The sequence below is a fragment of the Cryptomeria japonica genome, unplaced genomic scaffold, assembly GCF_030272615.1.
Source record: "Cryptomeria japonica unplaced genomic scaffold, Sugi_1.0 HiC_scaffold_974, whole genome shotgun sequence".
NCBI lineage: Eukaryota > Viridiplantae > Streptophyta > Pinopsida > Cupressales > Cupressaceae > Cryptomeria > Cryptomeria japonica.
Window position 1 is genome coordinate 32,501 of NW_026729659.1, and position 15,022 is coordinate 47,522.

The window sequence follows — 15,022 nt, forward strand, 5'->3', positions numbered from 1 at the left end:
GCTCACTCCGCTCTTTAATATCTCGTTAATACCGCCAAGGAAATGGCACAAGCACACACACACAAGCATCCTCGGAAGAGGACAGTTCGAGTGACAGGTCAAATCCAAGAGTTCCGAAGACTACCTCCAGGAACAATCGGGAACAAGACCGATTACAAGTCGTCGAGTCTGTTACTGGGCGAACACGAGATGCGCACAGGAAATCGATCAGCCCTCACAATGGCCCAAGGCCAGAGATCGGACTGCTACGATTTACCCCAACAATCATCGTGCCACTCTTCGCAGAGAGGTGATAGACGCCAACGAGCCCGCGCATAGCAATCGAGGTGTAAAAAGGGCGTTGAAGGCAGGAAGCCTGGACGAAAGAGGCTACGAGGTCACCTCGAAGCGGTCTAAGAATCGGGCGCACTTGGGGCGACTACCAGTGCCAACCCCTTATCCCGCGGTGCGTCCGACACACAGAAATTTCCAAGGCGGCCAAGGAGCCTCCCCGCATAGCAATCGGGGTGTGAGGTTACGGATGCAGCATTGATAGCAATCGAGGTGTGAGGCGAAGGATGCAGAAGTGAGAGCCGAGGGATGTAGCAGAGATAGCAATCGGGGTGTGTGATGCAGAAGAGATAGCAATCGAGGTGTGCGGTGGGAAGGGCCCAGCAGCCAGAATGCATGAAGCGACGGATGAAGCAGTGATGACAACCGGGCTGTGAGGAGAGGAGGGATGCAGCCAAGAAAGCAATCAGGGCTCGAGGCAAGGGATGCATCAAGGATAGCAATCATGTTGTGAGGCGAGATTCCAAAGGCTAAACGTGAGAGGCTGCAGGGTCGACTCAGAGAGGTCTATGCATGTGAGAGGCTGAAAGCAAGGTCGACTCGGAGCGGTCTATGCATCGGGCGCGCTTGGGGCGACTACCAGTGCCAACCCCTTATCCCGCGACGCGTCCGACAAAGAGAACGTTCCAAGGCGGCAGAGGAGGTTACCAGCCGAAGGATGCAGTAGCAATAACAGGTATAGTTCCGCGGCGGCCGAGAAGACTCACCGCATAGGAATCGGGATGCGAGGCGAGGGATGCGGCGGGAAGGCCCCGACGGCTAAACGGAAGAGGCTGCAGGGCCGCCTCGGAATGGTCCAAGCATCGGATGCGATTGGGACGACTACCAGTGCCAACCCCTTATCCCGCGATGCGTCCGATACACAGATAGTTCCAAGGCGGCCGAGGAGCCTCACCGCATATCAATCGGGGTGCGAGGCGAGGGATGGGGCGGGAAGGCCCCAACGGCTAGACGGAAGAGGCTTCAGGGCCACCTCGGAATGGTCCAAGCATCGGACGCGCTTGGGGCGACTGCCAGTGCCAACCCCTTATCCCGCGATGCGTCCGATACACAGATGGTTCCAAGGCGGCCGAGGAGCCTCACCGCATAGCAATCGGGGGTGCGAGGCGAGGGATGGGGCGGGAAGGCCCCAACGGCTAGACGGAAGAGGCTTCAGGGCCGCCTAGGAATGGTCCAAGCATCGGACACGCTTGGGGCGACTACCAGTGACAGCCCCCTATCCCGCGATGCGTCCGATACGAAGATGGTTCCAAGGCGGCCGAGGAGCCTCACCGCATAGCAATCGGGGTGCGAGGTGGGGGATGCGGCGAGATGGCCCCAACGGCTAGACGGAAGAGGCCACAGGGCCGCGTCGGAATAGTCCAAGCATCGGACGTGCTTGGGGCGACTACCAGTGACAACCCCTTATCCCGCGATGCGTCCGATACGAAGATAGTTCCAAGGCGGCCGAGGAGCCTCACCGCATAGCAATCGGGGTGCGAGGTGGGGGATGCGGCGAGATGGCCCCAACGGCTAGACGGAAGAGGCTGCAGGGCCGCCTCGGAATAGTCCAAGCATCGGACGCGCTTGGGGCCACTACCAGTGACAACCCCTTATCCCGCGATGCGTCCGATACGAAGATAGTTCCAAGGCGGCCGAAGAGCCTCACCGCATAGCAATCGGGGTGCGAGGTGGGGGATGCGGCGAGATGGCCCCAACGGCTAGACGGAAGAGGCCACAGGGCCGCCTCGGAATAGTCCAAGCATCGGACGCGCTTGGGGCGACTACCAGTGACAACCCCTTATCCCGCGATGCGTCCGATACGAAGATAGTTCCCAGGCGGCCGAGGAGCCTCACCGCATAGCAATCGGGGTGCGAGGCGAGGGATGCGGCGAGATGGCCCCAAAGGCTAGACGGAAGAGGCTGCAGGGCTGCCTCGGAATAGTCCAAGCATCGGACGCGCTTGGGGCGACTACCACTGCCAACCCCTTATCCCGCGATGCGTCCGATACACAGATAGTTCCGAGGCGGCCGAGGAGGTGGGGGATGCAGCGAGATGGCCCCAACGGCTAGACGGAAGAGGCTGCAGGGCCGCCTCGGAATAGTCCAAGCATCGGACGCGCTTGGGGCGACTACCAGTGACAACCCCTTATCCCGCGATGCGTCCGATACACAGATAGTTCCGAGGCGGCCAAGGAGCCTCACCGCATAGCAATCGTGGTGCGAGGTGGGGGATGCGGCGAGATGGCCCCAACGGCTAGACGGAAGAGGCTGCAGGGCCGCCTCGGAATGGTCCAAGCATCGGATGCGCTTGGGGCGACTACCACTGCCAACCCCTTATCCCGCGATGCGTCCGATACACAGATAGTTCCAAGGCGGCCGAGGAGCCTCACAGCATAGCAATCAGGGTGCGAGGCGAGGGATGCGGCGAGAAAGCCCCAACGGCTAGAGGGAAGAGGCTTCAGGTCCGCCTCGGAATGGTCCAAGCATCGGACGCGCTTGGGGCGACTACCAGTGACAACCCCTTATCCCGCGACGCGTCCGATACACAGATAGTTCCAAGGCGGCCGAGGAGCCTCACCGCATAGCAATCGGGGTGCGAGGCGAGGGATGCGGCGAGAAGGACCCAACGGCTACACGGAAGAGGCTTCGGGGCCGCCTCGGAATGGTCCAAGCATCGGACGCGCTTGGGGCGACTACCAGTGACAACCCCTTATCCCGCGACGCGTCCGATACACAGATAGTTCCAAGGCGGCCGAGGAGCCTCACCGCATAGCAATCGGGGTGCGAGGCGAGGGATGCGGCGAGAAGGACCCAACGGCTAGACGGAAGAGGCTTCGGGGCCGCCTCGGAATGGTCCAAGCATCGGACGCGCTTGGGGCGACTACCAGTGACAACCCCTTATCCCGCGACGCGTCCGATACACAGATAGTTCCAAGGCGGCCGAGGAGCCTCACCGCATAGCAATCGGGGTGCGAGGCGAGGGATGCGGCGAGAAGGACCCAACGGCTAGACGGAAGAGGCTTCGGGTCCGCCTCGGAATGGTCCAAGCATCGGACGCGCTTGGGGCGACTACCAGTGACAACCCCTTATCCCGCGACGCGTCCGATACACAGATAGTTCCAAGGCGGCCGAGGAGCCTCACCGCATAGCAATCGGGGTGCGAGGCGAGGGATGCGGCGAGAAGGACCCAACGGCTAGACGGAAGAGGCTTCGGGTCCGCCTCGGAATGGTCCAAGCATCGGACGCGCTTGGGGCGACTACCAGTGACAACCCCTTATCCCGCGACGCGTCCGATACACAGATAGTTCCAAGGCGGCCGAGGAGCCTCACCGCATAGCAATCGGGGTGCGAGGCGAGGGATGCGGCGAGAAGGACCCAACGGCTAGACGGAAGAGGCTTCGGGTCCGCCTCGGAATGGTCCAAGCATCGGACGCGCTTGGGGCGACTACCAGTGACAACCCCTTATCCCGCGACGCGTCCGATACACAGATAGTTCCGAGGCGGCCGAGGAGCCTCACCGCATAGCAATCGGGGTGCGAGGCGAAGGATGCGGCGAGAAGGACCCAACGGCTAGACGGAAGAGGCTTCGGGTCCGCCTCGGAATGGTCCAAGCATCGGACGCGCTTGGGGCGACTACCAGTGACAACCCCTTATCCCGCGACGCGTCCGATACACAGATAGTTCCAAGGCGGCCGAGGAGCCTCACCGCATAGCAATCGGGGTGCGAGGCGAGGGATGCGGCGAGAAGGACCCAACGGCTAGACGGAAGAGGCTTCAGGGCCGCCTCGGAATGGTCCAAGCATCGAACGCGCTTGGGGCGACTACCAGTGACAACCCCTTATCCCGCGACGCGTCCGATACACAGATAGTTCCGAGGCGGCCGAGGAGCCTCACCGCATAGCAATCGGGGTGCGAGGCGAGGGATGCGGCGAGAAGGACCCAACGGCTAGACGGAAGAGGCTTCAGGGCCGCCTCGGAATGGTCCAAGCATCGGACGCGCTTGGGGCGACTACCAGTGACAACCCCTTATCCCGCGACGCGTCCGATACACAGATAGTTCCGAGGCGGCCGAGGAGCCTCACCGCATAGCAATCGGGGTGCGAGGCGAGGGATGCGGCGAGAAGGACCCAACGGCTAGACGGAAGAGGCTTCAGGGCCGCCTCGGAATGGTCCAAGCATCGGACGCGCTTGGGGCGACTACCAATGACAACCCCTTATCCCGCGACGCGTCCGATACACAGATAGTTCCGAGGCGGCCGAGGAGCCTCACCGCATAGCAATCGGGGTGCGAGGCGAGGGATGCGGCGAGAAGGACCCAACGGCTAGACGGAAGAGGCTTCAGGGCCGCCTCGGAATGGTCCAAGCATCGGACGCGCTTGGGGCGACTACCAGTGACAACCCCTTATCCCGCGACGCGTCCGATACACAGATAGTTCCGAGGCGGCCGAGGAGCCTCACCGCATAGCAATCGGGGTGCGAGGCGAGGGATGCGGCGAGAAGGACCCAACGGCTAGACGGAAGAGGCTTCAGGGCCGCCTCGGAATGGTCCAAGCATCGGACGCGCTTGGGGCGACTACCGTTGCCAACCCCTTATCCCGCGATGCGTCTGATACACAGATAGTTCCGAGGCGGCCGAGGAGCCTCACCGCATAGCAATCGGGTTGCGAGGCAGATTATTGGGAAGGGAACCCCCTGGGATGCGGCTCAAGCAGTGCCCAAAGGGACTGGAATGCGGAATCACATCGAGAGACCCAAATGCTATACGAGGGCTCAAATCGAATTATCGATTTGGCCACGACATGGACGCATCGGAACGACTACCTTTGCCGAACCACTCGCAATTGCATCCATACCGAAACCAATAGACATTTCCGTTAGAGCCCTCGCATAGCATTCGGGAATCTCGCATGCCCCTCTAAATCGACCAATGCTGGCGCTCAATGAAAATCCGAGCGCTACCACCGTTCGAGCGCCAGCATTGGTCGAGTTAGAGGGGCACGGGGGAGAATGCTCCAGTCAACACCTCCCCTATATAAGTTATTTGTCCGATTCTCGCACAACCGTAGTCTGCCTCGTCGAATCAAACAACGGTCCCAGATTCCGACTTCCGTTCCGTAGAGACCCAAAAGCTAGATGGAGGCTCGCAAGAAAGAGAGTCGGCGCATAGCAATCGGGTTTCTCGAACGTTTAGGGACCGAGCTCACTTGCGGATAGGGCAAAATCCGCCAAGCAACCCAAAAGCTAGACGGGGGCTCGAATCGAATCGCCTAGGCGGCCACAACAACGACGTGTTGGATCGACTACCAGTGCCAAACCATTCAGCAAGACTAGTCTGTGTCGAGGCCGGATAGAGATTCTCAGAGAGCGCCCGCATAGCATTTAGGAGACCTGCCGCGTCCCTCACACTCGACAAATGGTGGTGCACGTTTATAAATCCGAGCGATCCCAACCCTTTCAAGCACCAACATCGGTCGAGATAGAGGGGCACGGAGGGGGCTGCGTGAGACAACACAGTCCCCTATATAAGTTATTTGTCCGATTCTCACACATCCGAAGAATGGTCATCAAATCGGACAACAGCCCAAACTTCCGACTTCCGTCCCAGAAAGCCCAAGAGCTATCTAAAACGTTCATGGCCGGAACTCGATCGCGGCTATACCAGTCCGCCAAGCAACCCAAAAGCTAGACTGGAGCTCTAGTCGAATCACCTCTGTGGCCATTGCAAGGACGTGTTGGAGCGACTACCATTGCCGAACCATTCCGCAGGTCGAGTCCATACCAAGGCCGCATAGAGATTCACGATGAGCTCCTGCATAGCAATCAGGAGACTTGCCGTGTCCATCACAATCGATAAATCCTGGTGCAAGATTTTTGCATCCGAGCGCTCCAACCAGTCGAGCACCAGCATCAATCGACATAAACGGGCACGGGGGGAGGATGCTCGAGAACACTACCTCCCCTATATAAGTTATTTGTCCGATTCTCAAGCAGCCGAAGTCTGGTCATCGAATCGGGTCAAAGACCACAACTTCCGACTTTACCCACAATGCAAGTCATCGAATCGAACATCGGCCCCCGAGTCGGACTCCATGCGTATGTCAGGTCATCGGACCCAAATTCCGCCTTCCTGCGCATGGCGGGCCATCAATATCAACTCGGTCATCGGACCCAAACTCCGCCTTTTTGCGTATGGCACGCCTTCAAATCGGTCATCGGACCCAAATTCCGCCTTCCTGTGCATGGCGGGCCATCAACATCAACTCGGTCATCGGACCCAAATTCCGCCTTTCTGCGCATGGCACGCCATCAACTCGGTCATCGGACCCAAATTCCGCCTTCCTGCGCATGGCAGGTCATCGGACACAAATTCAGACCTCGCCAATATGCCTACGTATCGAATCGGTCATCGGACCCAACTTCCGACTTCATCCATACTGTAGGGTCTTTGAGGTTGGCGCGGTGCGCTCAACCCAGGGAGTCGACCCATCGAAGCATACACCTCCCCTATATAAGCTATTTGTCCGATTCCCACACCTGTGTAGTTTGCACCTCTGACCAGGACATCGACCCCAACTTCCGAACTCGACTGCAACGACGGCACCAGCGCCTTGGTGCGCACCTTGCGACGCACAGTCCCAACATTCGCCTTCCTGCACATGGCAGGTCATCGGACCCAAATTCCGACCTCGCGAGTATGCCTACATATCGAATCGGTCATCGGACCCAACTTCCGACTTCATCCATACCGTAGGGTCTTTGAGGTTGGCGCGGTGCGCTCAACCCGGGGAGTCGACCCAACGAAGCATACACCTCCCCTATATAAGCTATTTGTCCGATTCCCACACCTGTGTAGTTTGCACCTCCGATCAAGACATCGACCCCAACTTCCGAACTCGCCTCCAACGACCGAACCAGCGCCTTGGTGCGCACCTTGCAACGCACAGTGCCAACATTCGCCTTCCTGCACGTGGCAGGTCATCGGACCCAAATTCCGACCTCGCGAGTATGCCTACATATCGAATCGGTCATCGGACCCAACTTCCGACTTCATCCATACCGTAGGGTCTTTGAGGTTGGCGCGGTGCGCTCAACCCGGGGAGTCGACCCAACGAAGCATACACCTCCCCTATATAAGCTATTTGTCCGATTCCCACACCTGTGTAGCTTGCACCTCCGATCAGGACATCGACCCCAACTTCCGAACTCGACTAAAAAGACCGCACCAGCGCCTTGGTGTGCACCTTGCAACGCACAGTGTCAACATTCGCCTTCCTGCACATGGCAGGTCATCGGACCCAAATTCCGACCTCATGAGCATACCTACTAATCGAATCGGTCATCGGACCCAACTTCCGACTTCATCCATACCGTAGGGTCTTTGAGGTTGGCGCGGTGCGCTCAACCTGGGGAGTCGACCCATCGAAGCATACACCTCCCCTATATAAGCTATTTGTCCGATTCCGACACCTGTGTAGTTTGCACCTCCGCTCAGGACATCGACCCCAACTTCCGAACTCGCCTGCAACGACCGAACCAGCGCCTTGGTGCGCACCAAAAGTGCGCACTTTTGGAGGGCACTTTTCTGCGCTCCAAAGGTGCGCACTTTTGGAGGGCACTTTTTGGAGGGCACTTTTCTGCGCTCCAAAGGTGCGCACTTTTGGAGGGCACTTTTTGGAGGGCACTTTTCTGCGCTCCAAAGGTGCGCACTTTTGGAGGGCACTTTTTGGAGGGCACTTTTCTGCGCTCCAAAGGTGCGCACTTTTGGAGGGCACTTTTTGGAGGGCACTTTTCTGCGCTCCAAAGGTGCGCACTTTTGGAGGGCACTTTTTGGAGGGCACTTTTCTGCGCTCCAAAGGTGCGCACTTTTGGAGGGCACTTTTTGGAGGGCACTTTTCTGCGCTCCAAAGGTGCGCACTTTTGGAGGGCACTTTTTGGAGGGCACTTTTCTGCGCTCCAAAGGTGCGCACTTTTGGAGGGCACTTTTTGGAGGGCACTTTTCTGCGCTCCAAAGGTGCGCACTTTTGGAGGGCACTTTTTGGAGGGCACTTTTCTGCGCTCCAAAGGTGCGCACTTTTGGAGGGCACTTTTTGGAGGGCACTTTTCTGCGCTCCAAAGGTGCGCACTTTTGGAGGGCACTTTTGTGCACTCCAAAGGTGCGCACTTTTGGAGGGCACTTTTCCTGTGCTCCAAAGGTGCACACCTAGGTGAGCACCTTCGACCACACCTTGTAGCACACCAAACTCTGACTTTCGACTTCATCCGCAATGCAGGGTCTTTGAGGTTGGCGCAATGCGCACAACCAGGGGAGTCGACCCATCAAACCCAACACCTCCCCTATATAAGCTATTTGTCTGATTCTCATACATGCGTAGCCTGCAGGAGCAATTAGGACATCGACCCCAACTTTCGGCTTCTAAACGAAAACAAGGTCTTTGAGGTTGGTGTAATGCGAACAACTAGGGGAGTCAACCCATCAAACCCAACACCTCCCCTATATAAGCTATTTGTCTGATTCTCATACATGTGTAGTCTACAGGAGCAATTAGGACATCGACCCCAACTTTTGACTTCTTAACGAAAACAAGGTCTTTGAGGTTGACGTAATGCGCACAACCAGGGGAGTCGACCCATCAAACCCAACACCTCCCCTATATAAGCTATTTGTCCGATTCTCATACATGTGTAGCCTGCAGGAGCCATTAGGACATTGACCCCAACTTTTGACTTCTTAACGAAAACAAGGTCTTTGAGGTTGGCGTAATGCGCACAACCAAGGGAGTTGACCCATCAAACCCAACACCTCCCCTATATAAGCTATTTGTCTGATTCTCATACATGTGTAGCCTGCAACAACGATTAGGACATCCACCCCAACTTCTGAATTCGTCTGCGTTGACCGCACCAAAGGTGCACGCCTTGGTGCTCACCAAAATCCGACTTCCGACTTCTTCTGCTATGCGGGGTCTTTGAGGTTGGCGCAGTGCGCACAACCAGGGGAGTCAACCCACCGAATGCAACACCTCCCCTATATAAGCTATTTGTCTGATTCTCATACATGCGTAGACTGCAGCAATGATTAGGACATCCACCCCAACTTTTGACTTCTTAAACAAGACAGGGTCTTTGAAGTTGGTGCAGTGCACACAACCAGGGGAGTCGACCCATCAAACGCAACACCTCCCCTATATAAAGCTATTTGTCCGATTCTCATACGTGTAGTCTGCAGCAGCGATTAGGACATCGACCCCAACTTCCGAATTCGTTTGCATTGACCGCACCAAAGGTGCACGCCTTGGTGTGCACCCTGGAGTGCACTTTGGTGCTCACCTCGGTGCACACTTTGGTGTGCACCTCGGTGTGCACCAAAGGTGCGCACCTTGGAGCGCACCAAAGGTGTACACTTTGGAGCGCACCACATAGGGTCTTTGAGAGGTTGGCGCAGTGCGCACACCAAGGTGGGTGTTGAGGTGCGTGCCGAGGTGGGTGGGTGCTAGGGTGCGCTCCATGGTGGGTGCCAGGGTGGGTGCGTGCTAGGGTGGATTCCAAAGAGGGTCATAGGGTGGGTGCCAAGGTGGGTTGGTGATATAGTGGGTTCAAAGGTGGGTACTAGGGTGGGTTCCAAGGTGGGTCACAAGTTGGGTGCCAGGATGCGTGGGTGTTAGGTTGGGTGCCAAGGTGGGCTCCTGCGTGGGTGGGTGCTAGGGTGGGTTTCAAGGTGGACGCGAGGGCGGGTGCCAAGGTGGGTAACAAGTTGGGTGTTAGGATGGGTGAGTGCTAGAGTGGGTGCCAAGGTGGGTGGGTGCTAAGGTGGATGCCAAGGTGGTTCACAGGGTGGGTGGGTTCTAGGGTGAGTTCCAAGGTGGGTCACAGGTTCAGTGCTAGGGTGGGTGTCAAGGCGGGTGTCGAGGTGCCTGGGTGCTAGGGTGTGGATGCCAATGTGGGTCATAGGGTGGGTACTAGGGTGGGCTGCAATGTGGGTGCCAAGGTGGGTAACATGCTCGGTGGGTTCTAAATTGGGTGCCAGGGTGGGTGTGCACCCACCTTGCCCGAGGTGGGTGCCAAGGTGCCAGTGTGGGTGGGTGCTAAGGTGGATGCCAAGGTGGGTGAGAAGGTGGGTGATAGGTTGAGTGGTAGGATGGGTGGGTGCCAAGATGGGTCACAGGGTGGGTGCAAGGGTGGGTAGGTGCTAGGGTTGGTGTCAGGGTGGGTGGGTGCTAGGTTGGGTTCCAAGGTGGGTGCGAGGGTGAGTGTCAAGGTGGGTCACAGGTTAGGTGCTAGGATGGGTGAGTGCTAGGGTGCAAAGGTGCCAGGGTGGGTGCTAGGATGGGTCGATGCTAGGGTGAGTGGCAAGGTGGGTCCACAAGTGTCAAGGTGGGTGCCGAGGTGGGTGCCAAGTCGGCGACTGCTATGGTGGATGCCAAGGTGGGTCACGGGGTGGGTGCCAAGTTGCTAGGTTGGGTTCCAAGGTGGGTGCCAACGTGGGTGCTAGGGTGCGTGGGTTAAAGGGTGTGTCACAACGTGGGTGCCAGGATGGGTGCGCACCCACACTGGCCAAGACGGGTGCGGGTGCAAGGTTGGGTTCCAAGCCCGGTCACAGGCTGGGTGCTAGGATGGGTGGGTGCCAAGGTGGGCACCAGGGTGGGTGCACCCACCCTGGCCAAGGTGGGTCACGGGGTGGGTCCTAGGGTGGGTAACGGGGTGGGTACTAAGGTGCGTGCCAAGGTGGGTCATAGGGTGGGTGCCAAGGTGGGCACCAGGGTGGGTGTGCACCAACCCTAGCCAGGGTAGGTCACGGGGTGGTTGTCGGGGTGGGCGTCAAGGAGCCAAGGTGGGTGGCAAGTAGCCAAGTTGCGTGCCAAGGTGGGTGTCGGGGTGGGTGCCAAGGATCCAAGGTGGGTGCCAAGGAACCAAGGTGGGTGTCTGGGTGGGTGCCGAGGTGGGAGCCAGGGTGGGTCCCAAGGTGAGTGCAAAGGTGGGTGCCAGGGTCAAGGTGAGTGCCAATGTGGGTTCCAAGGTGCCAGGGTCAGGGTGAGTGCCAATGTGGGTTCAAAGGTGCTAAGTTGGGTGCGAGGTTGGGTGCGAGGGTGGGTGGGTGCCAAGGTGTGCTAGGTGGAAGCCCGGGTGGGTCGGCATCCCATGGGTGTCGAGTTGGGTGCCTGATGGGTGCTTCTTGTCAAGTTTTAGTCGTCGGGACTCATTTCGAGCCTTAGAGGTCGTTTCTTGTCCGGTTGCCCTGTCTTCGACCTGGGAACCCAATTTTGGTCCTCGGGTCCCATTTTTTTTTGTCTCGCATCCCACTTTTGGCCTGTGGCCTTTTCGGGGTCGATTCTCGTTTTGGGCATCAGAGCATGTTTCTTCTCCTAAAACCCAATATTTGTTTATTAAGTCTCGGAACACATTTTTGTTCTCGTGGACCCATCATGGGTCTTGGAACGCATTTGTGGTCCTTGGGTCCCATTTTGCATCCCGAAACTTGTGTTTTGGTGCTTGATCCCTATTTTGGGTGCCCACCTTGCACCAAGTGCGCACCCGGGGCAAACCGAGCGCCTTGGTGCACCGGGGCAAGATCGAGCGTGCACCCGAGGCGCCCCGAACATGCACCAAGGTGCACTCGGCCCACATGTGAGCGCAGGTCGTTGCGCCCGAGGTGGTGTGTGGGCACCGCGTTGCAGACGGGACACTGCACGCACACGACGCCCCCTACAGGTGCACGCACGTAGGCCGGGCCGGGTGCACACCCGACGCCCTAGCAAGGTGCGCGCACCCGGGCAGGGCTCACACTTGGCGAACGGGGCGCACTTCGCGAGGGAGGGTGTGCACCTCGACGGGGGTGGGTGGCCGGGGTGGATTCGCACGTGGGTCGCGGTTTGCTAAGTACACACTGCGACAAGCTCATAACGGGTGCGATCATACCAGCGTTAGTGCACCGGATCCCATCAGAACTCCGCAGTTAAGCGCGCTTGGGCCGGAGTAGTACTGGGATGGGTGACCTCCCGGGAAGTCCCGGTGTTGCACCCTTTTTTAGTTTTTCGCCGGGCATCGCAATGCTATTTGAATAAACCTTTTGCCCGTTTGCGTTCTCGTCGGGGCCGGGCCGGGCCGGGGTGCGCTGCCCGCACTACCGCGCGCGCGGGGGCGACACCGAGCGCGCACCCGAGGCGCCCCGAGCACACAGGCCACGGTGCAACCCGGGCGTTGTGCGCGCACCCCGGTGCGCCCGAGGTGCTGCGCGCGCACCCAGGTGAAATCGGTGTGCACCTCGGCCAGTGCGCGCTCGGTCGAGTCGCGCACGTTGGCCAAGGTGCACGGTGATGTTTCTTACTCTAAGGTTCCGCACCAGACGCCCGGGACAGGTGAGCGAAGCTGGGCGGGGCCGGGTGCGCGGCCGGGGCAGGTGCACGCAGCTGGAGAGAGCTTTGGAGCACACTTCGGAGCGCACCAATGATGCGCTCCATTCAAAAGTTTCCTGAAAAGGCAAAAAAAGTTGAGATTATAGAATTTCCCACTTGAGAGATTGTAAAAAAAAAAAATTTAAAATGAAGGAAACGCGGGTGCCAAGGTGTGCGCAGCCCAGCCAAGGTGTGCGCACCAAGGCGCCCACCCTGGCGAAGGTGCACGCAAGGTGCGCACCCGAGGCAAACCGGACAATTAACCCAACTTTCGACTTCGCGCGCACCTTGGAGCGCACTTCGGAGCGCTCCTTGGTGCGCACCAATCTTGGGCACCTCGGAGTGCACCATGGCGCCCACCAAGGTGCGCACCCGGGGCAAACCGAGCTCCGACTTCGTGCGCACCTTGGAGCGCACGAAAGGTGCGCACCATGGCGCCCACCAAGGTGCGCAGCCCAGCCAAGGCGTGCGCATCAAGGTGCGCACCCTGGCGAAGGTGCGCACCCGGGGCAAACCGAGCTCCGACTTCGTGCGCACCTTGGAGCGCACAAAAGGTGCGCAACCCAGCCAAGGTGTGCGCACCCCGGTCAAACCGAGCTCCGAATCGTGCGCACCAGAGGTGCACGCCATCGTGCGCACCTTGGAGCACACTTCGGAGCCCTCCTTGGTGCGCGCCGATGTTGCGCACCTCGGAGCGCACCCGGGGAAAACAATGCAATTAACCCGACTTTCGACTTCGTGGGCACCTCGGAGCGCTCTCGGGTTCGCACCTCGGAGCACACCGAGGTGCGCACCTTTGATGCGCTGCCTTCACCAATTTCCAGAAAAGGCAAGAAAACATTGAGAAGGTGTGCGCACCGAGGTGCCCACCCTGGCGAAGGTGCACGCGAGGTGCGCACCCGGGGCAAACCGGGCTCCGACTTCGTGCACGCCGCACCTTGGAGCACACTTCGGAGCGCTCCTTGGTGCGCACCAGGGCGCGCAACCCAGCCGAGGTGCCCACCCCGGCGAAGGTGCACGCGAGGTGCGCACCCGGGGCAAACCGGGCTCCGACTTCGTGCACGCCATGGTGCCCACCGCGGCGAAGGTGCACGCGAGGTGCGCACCCGGGGCAAACCGGGCTCCGACTTCGTGCACGCCGCACCTTGGAGCACACTTCGGAGCGCTCCTTGGTGCGCACCATGGTGCCCACCAGGGCGCGCAACCCCGCCGAAGGTGCACGCGAGGTGCGCACCCGGGGCAAACCGGGCTCCGACTTCGTGCACGCCGCACCTTGGAGCACACTTCGGAGCGCTCCTTGGTGCGCACCATGGTGCCCACCAGGGCGCGCAACCCCGCCGAAGGTGCACGCGAGGTGCGCACCCGGGGCAAACCGGGCTCCGACTTCGTGCACGCCATGGTGCGCACCGCGGCGAAGGTGCGCACCCGGGGCAAACCGGGCTCCGACTTCGTGCACGCCGCACCTTGGAGCACACTTCGGAGCGCTCCTTGGTGCGCACCAGGGCGCGCAACCCAGCCGAGGTGCCCACCCCGGCGAAGGTGCACGCGAGGTGCGTACCCGGGGCAAACCGGGCTCCGACTTCGTGCACGCCGCACCTTGGAGCACACTTCGGAGCGCTCCTTGGTGCGCACCATGGTGCCCACCAGGCCGCGCAACCCAGCCAAGGTGTGCGCACCAAGGTGCACGCGAGGTGCGCACCCGGGGCAAACCGGGGTCCGACTTCGTGCACGCCGCACCTTGGAGCACACATCGGGGCGCTCCCGGGTTCGCACCGGCGTTGCGCACCGTGGTGGGCACCTCGGAGCACACCAAGGTGGGCAGCGAGGTGCGCACCTTTGATGCGATGCCTTCACTAATTTCCATAAAAGGCAAAAAAAAAACGAGATTTTAAAATTTCCGTTTTGAAAGATAGTGAGAAAAAGGGAATGCTGGTGCCATCTTGAGCCCGCCCTGGTGCGCAGCCCAGCCAAGGTGTGCGCACCAAGGTGCCCACCCTGGCGAAGGTGCGCGCCCGGGCAATTAATCCAACTTCCAACTTCGCGCGCGCCAGGGTGGGAGCGCACCCAACAACCGGGCCTGGGAAGAGCCAATGCGAGAAACCCCACCAAACGCTCTGACAAAAAAAGAGGGGGCGCTCCAGTAACCCCGCTTCGGAGCGCACCCTGGGCAAACCCAGCCAAGGTGCCCACCCCGGCCAAGGTGCAGGCGAGGTGCGCACCCGGGGCAAACCGGGCTCCGACAACGTGCACGCCGCACCTTGGAGCACACTTCGTAGCGCTCCCGGGTGCGCACCTCAGAGCACACCAAGGTGGGCAGCGAG

General features: G+C 59.6%; 1 non-coding gene across 1 annotated transcript; it reads left to right on the plus strand.

Annotated features, from left to right (window-relative positions):
* Nucleotides 1–12,211: 12,211 nt before the first annotated feature.
* Nucleotides 12,212–12,330, plus strand: LOC131873003 (5S ribosomal RNA). Its single transcript, XR_009371044.1, has one exon. It is a non-coding gene; the product is annotated as a 5S ribosomal RNA (ribosomal RNA).
* The last annotated feature ends 2,692 nt before the right edge of the window (nt 12,331–15,022 follow it).